General features: G+C 46.5%; 1 protein-coding gene across 1 annotated transcript in view; it reads left to right on the top strand.

Moving 5' to 3' along the window:
* Window positions 1–12,391, top strand: part of asic2 (acid-sensing (proton-gated) ion channel 2) — a 515,434-nt gene that overhangs the window by 223,681 nt on the left and 279,362 nt on the right. The window lies entirely within an intron of this gene.

Below are 12,391 nucleotides of genomic sequence, written 5' to 3'. Positions count from 1 at the left end.
AGTAGTCATCTCCCCCCACAGCAGCGATCCCCTCCCAACCCCCCCCACCCCCAACCCACCACATACCTGCACATCGCTCTCAGGCCAGCAGTCTCTGGCCTCTCGGGGAGCGGGGGGGTGGGGGGGGGGGGCGGAGCTTTGCAGCAGCATGCGCATGCGCACAACTCGGGTCCCGAAGATTCCCGAGTGAAAATGACTGACCGCCCGCTGCATTCCGCTCGGCATACCGCCGAGAAAAAATGACGAAAATCGCGCGCACTCCGCCCCAGCGATACCCGGCGGTATGAAACAACATACCATTGGCATACCGGCGAGAAATGGGCGGACCATTGGTTTGCACCAATTTCGGCCCCTATATCTTCCTCTTACATCGTCTATATTCACTGCTAGGACAGGCTGTACTTGGTGTCTTCTCTTCTTAGGCAGTCCCTCGAGGATGACTTGCTTCCACACTAAAGATGAGTCCTCAGGTGACTGAAGAATCCAATGCGGGACCTACAGTCTCTGTCACAAGTGGGGCAGACGGTGGTTGGAGGAACGGGAGGCTGGGGTGCCTGGGTTGCTGCCTGCTCCTTCCTGCTGTCGACGTTTGGTTTCAGCTTGCTCTCGGCAACGAGACTCGAGGTATTCAGCGCCTTCCCGGATGCTTTTCCTCCACTTTGGGCGGTCTTGGGCCAGGGATTCCCAGGTGTCAAGGGGGGATATTGCATTTTTTCAAGGAGGCTTTGTGGATGTCCTTGAAATATTTCCTCTCCACCTGGGGCTCGCTTGCCGTGTTGGAGCTCAGAGTCGAGCGTTTGTTTTGCGAGTCTCGTGTCAGGCATGTGAACGATGTGGTCCATCCAGCGGAGCTGATTGAGTGCTTATTAAGTCTCTCCAGGAATATAGCTGTGGTTCAATTGAAACCCCCTTCATTATAAGGAGTGACTCAGTTCTTCAAATCAAATTTAACTGGCAGCACAGCAGCTGAGTCTTCACATGAGCATCGAGTAAGTGCTTTCATCAACTCTTCTTTAGTACTGTCACACCGAGTCTGGGCTCCTCTGTAAAACACAGTCTGTACCTTCCGGGTTTTTAAAAAGTCCCCACCTCCGGATTCTGCAGTGGCTCAACAGATCTAGGAGTCTGGTATGCATAAGAACATAAGAAATAGGAGCAGGGGTAGGCCATATGGCCCCTCGAACCTGCTCCGCCATTTTATAAGATCATGGCTGATCTGATCTTAGTCTCAACTCCACGTCCCTGCCCATTTCCCATAACCCTTCACTTCCCTGTAGCTCAAGAATCTGTCTATCTCAGCCTTGAATATATTCAATGACCCAGCCTCCACAGCTCTCTGGGGCAGAGAATTCCAAAGATTCACGACCCTCTGAGAGAAAAAATTCCTCCTCATCTCCACAACAACAACAACTTGTATTTATATAGCACCTTCAATGTAGCAAAACGTCCCAATGCGCTTCACAGGAGTGTTCAAGACAAAAAAATATTTTTGCTACCGAGCCACATAAGAAGAAATTAGGCCAGATGACCAAAAGTGCTGTTCATTTCTTGGTTTGCTCTCTGTGAGAATTCTTCAATGTGATTGGCTGCTTAGGCAGCTTGTTGACATCACAGCAGCTCTTCACTGGGGATTCCCATTACACAGCGCTACAATCAATTACGCATCAAGAAAGGGAAACTCGCCACAGAGATCGCGAGATTTCTGCGTGCAACTTTCTTCGAGGCCAGCGGTGAGTGCCTTAGCTTCACCACTCAGCATACTCTACGGGTCGTGTCTTGTAGTTTCTAACTTATTTTGTCACCTATCTTGGCACCGCTTCCCATTTGGAGGAAAGCGATTGAAATTTAACTGCTACCCATTTTGTGCAATCGGGAGGTGAAACAAATTGATTAAAGAGCGTTATTTTCAATGCAGCATTGTCCATATTATGCCGTGTCACTTTTCTAGATACATTTTACTGAGGGTTTGGCACCAAGACTCTCAGAAAAGCAATTCTACTGCACCTTAGTGGCATTTCCATTTCCTGCATCAGTTATTCTTATGGCTTGTCCAAGTGAAATTGACAACTTAATGCCAAATTGTACCAAATTATGAGCCGTGCAGAATGCTGAGATTTCATTCTCACTAGCACCATAATTGAACATGCGTAAACTAATTTTACTTAGGACCCTTACAATGAGCAGCAAGACCAAGTTTTTCACCCACCAGTTTCCACATGATTTGAGTGCAGATCCCAGAAGTGACAGGAAACTGCACCACTGGGTCTCTGAAGCCGATCATATTCTCATCACAGTTTTTTTCCCCTACTGTTGCAAGGATTCTGCTCCAGCCATCAAAGTGTTAAACCAGTCAAGGAATCAGCAACTATCGATGTGTAGTTTTCAGAACGTCCTCCTCGTTTCATGCCATACTTGAACTGTTCTGCTGCTTTTATCTTAGTTTTTCTTTTAAAAATCAATCTATACTCCGAAAACATCAAAAAGCACCTTTTCTTTGGCAATGGCTGACTTAACTTAGTGAGATACTTCAGAGGAGCCCACAGCCACCAGACAGTGATCTTACTCTATCCACTTGTCACACAAAGCTTCTTTTAAGTACTTTTGAAAGACCTGAGTACATTTATACTCAATGGCTTGCAGGAAGAAGTACAAAATGTACTTATCATCCATTATGTCTGAATTCAAAGTACAAGTATGCCTTTTCTTCAATTAAACTATAACTGCCCCAGTGTCATCAAACAAGAACAAACCGAAGTGCCCCGTTTTAAAGGGCCACAATTAATAGAAAACTACTCATCAAAAACAAAGGAAACTAATAAAATTAAATAATAATATTTTCACCCGTGTTGCCTATGCCTCCCAGCGGTGTCCACTCAGGTGGAGGAGACAAGTCATGCATTGTCTCAAGAGGTCAGCGCATGGATGAGCGTGCACTCTCCCTGATGTGAAGAAGAGCCAAGTCTAAGTTGCTTGGTGGGACGTGCTGCATGAGGTACTGGGTGAGAAATTGGTCTGGCCGTTTTTCGGGCATTAAACAAGGGCAAAGCATTGGCAATAAAGAAAGAAAGACTTGCATTTATATAGCGCCTTTCACAACCTCAGGATGTCCCAAAGCGCTCTACAGTCAAAGAAGTATTTTTTGAAGTATAGTCACTGTTGCAATGTAGGAAACGCGCACAGCAAGCTCCCACAAACAGCGATGTGATAATGACCAGATAATCTGTTTTTGTGATGTTGATTGAGGGATAAATATTGGCCAGGACACCGGGGTTAACTCCCCTGCTCTTCTTCGAAATAGTGCTCTGGGATCTTTTACATCCACCTGAGAGAGCAGACGGGGCCGCAGTTTAACATCTCATCCGAAAGACGGCACCGCCGACAGTGCAGCACTTTCTCAGCACTGCACTGGAGTGGCAGCCTAAATTTTTGTGCTCAAGCCTCATGGAGTGGGACTTGAACCCAAAACTTCTGATTCAGAGGCGACACTGCTCATCATCGTAGGCAGTCCCTCGAAATCGAGGAAGACTTGCTTCCACTCTAAAAGTGAGTTCTCAGCTGACTGAACAGTCCAATACGAGAATTATAGTCTCTGTCACAGGTGGGACAGACAGTCGCTGAGCGAAAGGATGGGTGGGACTGGTTTGCCGCATCCTCCTTCCGCTGCCTGCACTTGATTTCTGCATGCTCTCGGCGACGAGACTCGAGGTGCTCAGCGCCCTCCCAGATGCTCTTCCTCCACTTAGGGCGGTCTTTGGCCAGTGATTCCCAGGTTTCGTTGGGGATGTTGCACTTTATCGAGGAGGCTTTGAGGGTGTCCTTGTGACGTTTCCTCTGCCCACCTGGGGCTCGCTTGCCGACTGAGACTACGCACTGGCTGACTAGCAATTTAGCAGAGGGACGGCCTGCACCCAGGCAGATGCCTAAATCAGGGGGTTGTCCCCTTAAATATGTAAATTAGCGGCCAAAGGCCTGCTGAAGGACCCATTAAGAGATTTTTTTACCGATGTTACCGATGGCATTGGGCCTGCCCCACTCAGGATTCTTCAGCAGCCCCTCCAGCCACCAACAAAAAGTATGTAGAATTCTTTCTGTGGAGCCGGAGGAGCAGGAGTGGCCCCAACCCCCAATAGCCCACACAAACTCCCACTTCCCGAGACTTACCTGACGGCACCTGCTAGCGAGGCAAGCGGCCTGAGATTGATCTCCCCAAGCTCATCACCCCCATTAGAACCCCCCCCCCCCCCCCCCACTCCTGGGTCAGGGAACAGACACCCTGCGGGATCGGACCTGTCCTCCCCGGGATCGTGGATCAGACTTACCTGGTCCCAGGGCCTGCCGTGGAGACCTCCTCGCCCAACTGGAAGCCAAACCTGTCAATTATGCTGACTTCTCGGGCGGAAGTACAAAAGACACACACTGTGGAGACCTCCACAGCACGCGGGATGTCGGGTTTCCCCATCTGAAACGCTTCCCCGCCTACGTAACCCGCCCCTGTTAATCCCCAGGCCAAGCAGAGAGATACAGAAAGATAAAAAGTAGTCATAGCAAGGCACACAGCTGAAAAAACACAAAAAAATGCCGCATGCTCTGATCACACCCAATTAGTATTGTGCAGTGCAAGGAAGGAAATGATTTTTTATCTAAATTAGCTGTGAAAATCTCCAGCAAATAGAACTCCAATCATACATAATCTTACCTGGCAGATACATGGAGTTAAGACCCAGCCTGCCCCCCTCCTTTTACTATCCATCTTTCTTAATGACAGTGAGGTATAGGGAGCAATATGTTTGGGATCATCAGTTTTAAGCAACAATATGGAACTGACAAATTAAAAATGCTATTTTAAGGCAACGACAGCTTTTAGAAATTATGCCCATCTGAGTGCTTCCCGAAGGTTAAAGCAAAGCAGTCAAGCATGTCTAAGGACCTGTAGAGATGCCAGTTATTCCCATCGTCAGAATACAAATCTGTTTTTTATCAAACTTGATAATACCAAAAGTGCAAATTCAACCACTTTGTGTCCAGGCGTACATGTCTCTTCCTTGTTGCTTCACTGGAATTTTGCCTGCGTCACCTCTGAAAAAGAGAATAACTGCCCGGGTCTCGTAGGGTGTTTAATAGGTGTCAGAGAGGAGATGCCCTTTCAAGAGGATAGAATCCGCAGTGAGAGAACAGGCACACAGGAGGTGCGGAGGATCACGGGATTGGGAGAGCAGGCACCATGCTCCTTAATGGGCTGCAATTTTGCTGCCTGTTGGGTTGTGTGAACTAAATTAATTGCGCCCATTTCCATGCCTTAGCAACATTGAGTCCCTAGATTTGATGCTAACATATTTAAATGAACACCTACTGCAATGACCATTCTATCTCGGTTAAAGAAGTGGTCTTGATCATCAAAAGATGAGAAATTACAGGAGACATAAATATTTTCCAAAAGATGTGATCTTAATGTTAGCACTTCGAGCAGCGTAAATATCAGAGGATTCCAATCCAGATCCCCAAATGTTTCAATAGGGTTCGAACTGTCTGATAGGTCCAATTTTGCATTGTTTATGTATTCACGTGTTCTATACAATCGTATGTTTTGTGGATTAATGTGCTCTGTGTATTCAAATGCTCCTTAAAGATGAATTTGAGCAGCGGCCCTTTAAGAGCTGCTTGTATGAATATGTGCTTTATCCTCTGTTGTGGTCTCTATTTAAGCCCAATGCAAATTGTCCTGCTATCCTTTAGTTGTGACAGAAATGAAGCTTCTTTGTCTAGTTTTAATTTGCTCCTGGGTTCCTTAATTCAGTCACAATACATAAGGAGGTAAATAAACAGTTGCATTCAGAATTTCAGTCTGGTTCAATGCAATATTAAAACAGAGGCTGCTCATTTTAGTCTCTGAGCAGATAGCTTGAGGGAGGAGCCAAGCCATTCAAACATTGTTTATATGTATATAAGACAGGCAACTTCTTTTGAATTTAGGTGACAGTTATTCAAGTTCACAAAGCGACTTCTTGAGGGATTGTTCAAATCAGACTGAATTGATTTGGAAGTTTTAAAGAGACTACAGTCCAGTTAGGCCTCTTAGTTGGTAGGATCACGAAACGAAAACAATGGGGTAGAAATTGCCCCTTTTTGTGACACCCGTTAGCGCCTCCGGGAGGAGCTAATGAGGCGCAAAAGAGTTTTCGCCCAAAGGGGGAGCTACCGGCTCCCGCGAAATTGCGCGAGTGTTAGCGGAGGCACTGCCGCAGTAGTGCCACGCCCCACCGTTAGCGCCCCGGGCCGCCGCGCAACCGGCAATGACATCATCGCCATGCCCAGCGAACCCTTAGCACCACACGCCGACCCCTTTGCGCCCCGCGGCAGATATTGCCACGAGCAGTGTCAGTGCCAGCCTCGCGGGTCGCGAATCGGGCCGATATCCACTCACGGGGTGGAAGTTATAGGGGAGGTCAGGAGTGCCTCGCGCCGCCATCTTACTTGTTTGCCCGACTCACCGGTCGGCCCCTTCTTTACTTCTCTGGCAATAGTCCGGGCAGCCATCACACTCCATTTTGGGTGCCGGGCTGCGGCCTTAGCACCATGCCACCCTGGTGGCCCAGTGGAGGCCGTCAGAGGCCCCACAGAGTGCTCAGCGGCCCTCCCCTTTAAGCGAAGGGAAGGGGCGTTGAACTGCGTCAGTGCTGCGCGCATCATCCACACAGCGGTGTCGATCACGCCATATTAGCCCCGGAACCCGCCCCATCAGGAAATGGAGTACCCCGAGATTGCGCTCAACTTCCTGTGCGTGGCGGTAACCGCAATTTCACGGCCGGGGTGGGACTTCCACGCCGGGCACAGGCCCGCCCCCGAGCCGTTTACCGCCCCCAATCGGGACACTGGGGAATTTCTCCCCCGATACGTGTATAAAAAATGAATTATAAAAAATGTTTTAAAGTAACCCCACCGAGCGGGAACGGAGCTGGTGAGAGGCTCAAATGGAGCTGTTCCATTTCCCACTCCGTTCTTGCCAATCTCCGATTTCAACACGACAGGTTTTGGCTGATGGATAAGGAGCCCACCAAACTCAGGGGAACCCTCATGCATAAATGCTAATCAGTGTCCTCTGGGACCCCAATGGAATTTTTACTGGGGCTTGAACTGCCCTGCCAGGCTGAAGCAGGTTGGCAGCTGGTGAAAAGAACGAAGAGGCCTTTCCTTTGTGATGCAGGAGAACCAAGACTGGCCTCTTTGTTATCAAAATTTACCTGGACATTAGATCCAGTGAAGGTACTCTCAGGGCTGTAGGTGCTAAGACACCTGTAAGAATTGTCTAAAATACAGAAATCTAAATATCTAGAAGTAGGAAGGGCAGAAAAGACCCCAAAATCTAACAGCTGTGTAGTCTTCTTTCATATGGTCGTAGCAAAGCAAATCAAATGTCAATATCTACATTGGTTATCCAGGCCAAAGCTTCTGGTGTAACAGCGTGGATATCTTGTAGGCTGCCTGCGAATTTCCTCTGAGTGCTCCAGGGTCTGATTATGAGCTCCACAGTCACATGATGGGGAGGCTTTAATCTTCCACCTATGGAGAAGGTGGCAGCATCGACCATGACCGGTTCTGAGGCAGTTGATGGTTGTCCACTGTTTGTGAGGAAGGTGTGATCCTTCAGGTTGTACTGTGGGGTCCTCTGTAAGGAATCCATTCCGTACGTCGCAGTTCTTCCAAGCATTTCGCCATCGGTCATCAAGACTGAGGGGAGATCGCTGAAGGGCTTCGGCGACGGTCGAAAATGGCCTTCTAGATTTGGCGGTAGGTTGTTCAAGTTGGCCTGGATCGGCATTCTTTGCTGGTGTAGCGGTTGTATTCTCTGGAGACAGCTGTGTAGTTAAAACAGAATGTGTAAATATATAATATGCTGAGTATGTTTACAAACTCTTTTCACACCACAGCCTCCAGTAGTAGAGACTGACAGGAATTGTTCCTTTTAAAAAAAAGTAAATTCATGGACCTGGTAACAGTTGCTGGTAATGGCCACCACACGTTAATAAAATCCACGCACAGGCATCTTCCATCCTTCAGGATGTAGTTCAGGAGCTGGAATATTAGGTCCTTCATTGAAACACCTGTGAACTCATCTTTTTTTGGCGTGGAAGCAAGTCATCCTCGTTTCGAGGGGCTGCCTATGACGATGATGAACTGCTGCTGTTGTAATGTTGTTTATGATGAGAAATGGCTGTAGACCTCAAAAAGACTCTCTTTGCTTAGAGGCTCTCATCAAAGTGTAACCATCCTTACCTCTCCTCCCATCGCAAAACCCCCCACCACCCCTCCGCCTGTGTATTGTGATTAACAAGAGATTTTTACTGAGCTAAAACTCTGAAATCTGATAATCACATAAATGCACATTATGCATCTAAAAAGTTACATTTTCATACAAACTGATCACGTAGAGAGGAAATGATGCCTGGTTTGAATTCAGGAGCAACTTAATGCAATTAAATTAGAAAGTAGTACGTGGGCGCATTTGTTTAATTTATAACATTATTTGGGTTCTAGGGCAATACCTTTCACTTGATTAATGCAACCTTTGTGGTACACGTGGGTTTCAAAAGCTTGAAGTAATCAAAAGTTGTTTGATAACAGGGATGTCAGTGGATTTGCATCATAGTAACTCTTTGTACTGGGTCTAATCTCTGCTGAACTGCCAGTGCCTGGAAGATATGTTTAGTTTGCAACAACAAAACCTTTCATCACCGCATCAAGGGGAAGCAATGAATCAATATCACAATGGGCTCAGCTTCAAATAACATCCTGGATGAAAATTTGGTGCGATTCAGTGAACCAAGTGAGAGAGCAACACATTGGACTCTTATCCGAACATGTGAGATTCTTCTCTGGAATGGAACAGTTGTGAACACTGCACATCAGATCTGTAGCTCGGCTCAACCCTTTGCTCGATGATACTACTGTTGGCAATGCAGGCGTATTAGGCCATAGGGTTGAAATCATGCTGTGTGAGCTTACTGATGAATGTACCAATTCAATCATGGCGTGTTATCCCTTATCCTCCTGATTTTCAGTGGCTTTCAAAACAATTGACCACACAAGTGCCTCTTCCATTGTCCTGATTAACCTTGAGCTGAGTTTCAAACCCATATCAAGTCCATTAACAAGACAACCTAACTGCACCAGCACAACATTTTCACCCCACCCCTGCTGCTGAGGAAATACTCATTCACGCATTCTTACTTCGGCTTAATTTTCACAAAGTGTCGGTCACTAACTTCCCACAGTCTAACTTTTAAAAACTTCAGCTCACCCAGAATTCTGTCACTCACATACCCACCGATTCTTATTGGTTCCCCATCACTCAGCATACAAACTTGAAAATCCTTGTTCCCTTGTCCTTAATTCCAGATTCCACCGTCTTCTCCTTATTTTTGTGATCATCAACCTGTGCATTCACCCTAAACACCTCCTGGCTCCTCCAAATTCCATTTCCACCATGTCCCTTTAATTAGAGTTGAGATCACGCCATGCGGGTATGACACACCCACTGCACTGCTGGAAACGTGAAACCTGGAAGTCAGGCAACCAGTGCCAATTTTGAGAATGAATCAGCTTTGCGAGTTGCAACTCCATGGGGCTGAAATTCAGGGTCTGCGTAAGGCCTGTTTCCGCCGTTTAGCAGCGGCCATGCGGCGGAATCGAGTGGGCGCCGTGTTTCAATCCAATGGCCGCCCCAACCCAAATTCAGGTCGGGGATTTTTCCACCTGTCCCCAATTCCGCCCCACTGCTGATGACCGCCGCAAGCGCGTCATCAAAGCGCATCGACAGAATACACCGACCCAAATTCACTGCAAAACATTGTTCCCCTGCCACGTGGTGCCCCCGACAGCTTTCTCTGTTGGTGCACCTTCTCCTCACTGTGTGCGGCCCGGCAGCACGGCGGGCCTTCAAGGAGAGGGCCCACTGCCGCGGCCGCCATGTCTTTATTTTTGCCGGCCGACTTCCCACTTGGCCGGCAAAATAGTGCCCGTGGGTTCGGCCTCTTGGGTGCCAACAGCCGCTGGCCCGGCCAAAACTCTCCCTGGTGGCCCAGTGGCCGAAGACAAAAAATGCCTGCTTCTCTCCCCTTTTACGGAGGGGAGAGACGCGGTGACGCACACACGTTGTGGTGTCACCACCGCTCCGCCGTGAGTCCCGGTCCCGCCCCAGCTTCCGCCCCTCAGCCTGCCTTATCGGCCAGACTCCCGCCCCCACAATTTCTGAATTTCGGCCCCCATGACTTGTCCGGTTGGTTGTTGGTTTTAAGACTGCCTGCCAGTTTGGACAGTCAAATTTCACCTTGTACCATATTGCTTCCCGAGCTGCCAGGAAACATTTTGACACTGAGAACTCTCAGCTTGGTTTCGTGCAATCTGTTACTCCAATCTGTTCGATAGTCCTTTATGCCATTTTAATTTTTTTGCAGTACAGTTCAGAGCAAACCAGATTTAAAATTTAAATAACTAGCAGCTGATTTACCAACGAGTTTTTCCCCCTATTTTTCCCTCTTGCTGTTTCTATACCGCAAAACATTCAAGGTGACAGTCTCCTGCCAAGGCTCCATCAGCATCATTTCTGTCTGCTAACAGGTATTTGAGAGTGGCTTGGGCTGATTCTCCATCTAATTTGCCTTCCCTGAGAGTATGGAAGTGGCCTGTGTTTGCACCTTCTAAAGCTGATAATATGGGCGATCTTAAGTGTGCCAAAGCAGATTGTGCATTAATATGATTGAATGTGTGAGAGTATCAATGCACAATGCTAATTATAGTGTCTTTCTAAGGTATAGCAACTGACTGAGTATGGTAGTGGAGTGGTTAGGTTACTGGATTAGTAATCTTAAGGCTCTGAAGTAATGATCCAGAGCCACGAGTTCAAATCACACCATGGCAGGATGACAATAAATGGCTGCTGAAATTAGCTTCTGTATGCTGAAGCTGCTAATATTTTTCGCTTTCTCCTATAAAATTTTAAATCTGATTTACTCTGAACTGTACTGTGAAAATTATAAAATAGCATTATCTCAATTAAATAAATCTGGAATAAAAAGCTAGTATCAGCAATAGTGATCACGAAACTACTGGATTCTTGCACAAATCCATCGGCTTCACTAATACACTTTAGGGAAGGAAAGCTGCCGTCCTTACCCGGTCTGGCCTTTATGTGACTCCAGACACACAGCAATGTGGTTGTCTCTTAATTGTCTCTAAATGGCCTAGCAAACTACTCAGTTGTATAAATTGGCTCACCATCTCGAAGGCAATTAGTGTTGGGCAATAAATGCTGGTATTGCCTGCGACGCTAACACTGACATCACAAGCTGAAATACTGATATCAAGAATGCTGTTTGAAAGCAATTAACTGACTCCGGCCTAGTTTTCTTGTATCTGTTATCTCTTTGATCCTAAAGATGAGGGACAGTTTAATCTGGATCCTTTTGAAAGGTATTTCCTTTCATGCAGTCTTTCATTTCGCATTTGGGTTGCTTCAAAGGATTTCCAATAATTTAATTTTTTTCAATCCAAGCGCAGTATTTAGTCTAAAACCTGTTCTTGTGCTGCCATCTGCAAGTACCCGGGTGCTAGGTCTAATGCCAGTCTTTGATGAGCTGGGGCCTGTGCCAGTTCTAACTGATCTGGGTCTCCATGTAAGACCATTTGAAAATATAGTAGCCTTTCATTCAACTTAAGAATATAACTCAAACTATGGACCCTAATTTGCGGCCCGTATGAGGGGATATGAGGTGCGCGTGCACCCTTAGGTGCCGCATAGGTTCCAGGTTTAGGCAAGCGGTGTGCATGCACTAAAATCTGGAACTTGCGATCTGTCAAGAATTGTCTTAACAGATCGCACGCATCTGAAAGTAAAGAGCTTCCATGGGCGCTGTGTTGGGCTATTTGCCCAACTTCTGCCCAGCGACCGCACGTGAAATTCTTACGTAAGAGTTTAAAATAAACATAACAATTTTACCAATCATTTATACATTAAAAACCCTGTATGATAAGTTAAGTTATTTTTAGCCCCGTTAAAACATGCTAATTTATTTTTCAAAAAATTTAATTTTTGTTTTAAATTCCATTTTAATCAATTTTAAATATATAATGGTGTTTTTTTTAATTTATTTAATGTCTTGAGGTGTTCTTTGGGGTATTCCCAGTTATACATCTTCATGCTGTCACTGCCGAGTCAAGGGTGTTGTTAGTTTAAATGGTTCAAGTGGAACAGTTCTGAATGGAGACCTGATCTGATGTCCTAATGCTGTAACCGTGCAGAGGAGTCTTCATCAATACAACAGAGTGCAATCTGATTAAGTTGACAGAACTTTGAATGGGAGAATGAAAAGCGAAATCATTCAGAAGTTAATATTCT

The sequence above is a fragment of the Pristiophorus japonicus genome, chromosome 21 (genome assembly GCF_044704955.1).
Source record: "Pristiophorus japonicus isolate sPriJap1 chromosome 21, sPriJap1.hap1, whole genome shotgun sequence".
NCBI classification, from domain to species: domain Eukaryota; kingdom Metazoa; phylum Chordata; class Chondrichthyes; family Pristiophoridae; genus Pristiophorus; species Pristiophorus japonicus.
The sequence above is the reverse complement of the archived record's forward strand: the minus strand, read 5'-3'. Positions and strand labels throughout refer to the sequence as shown.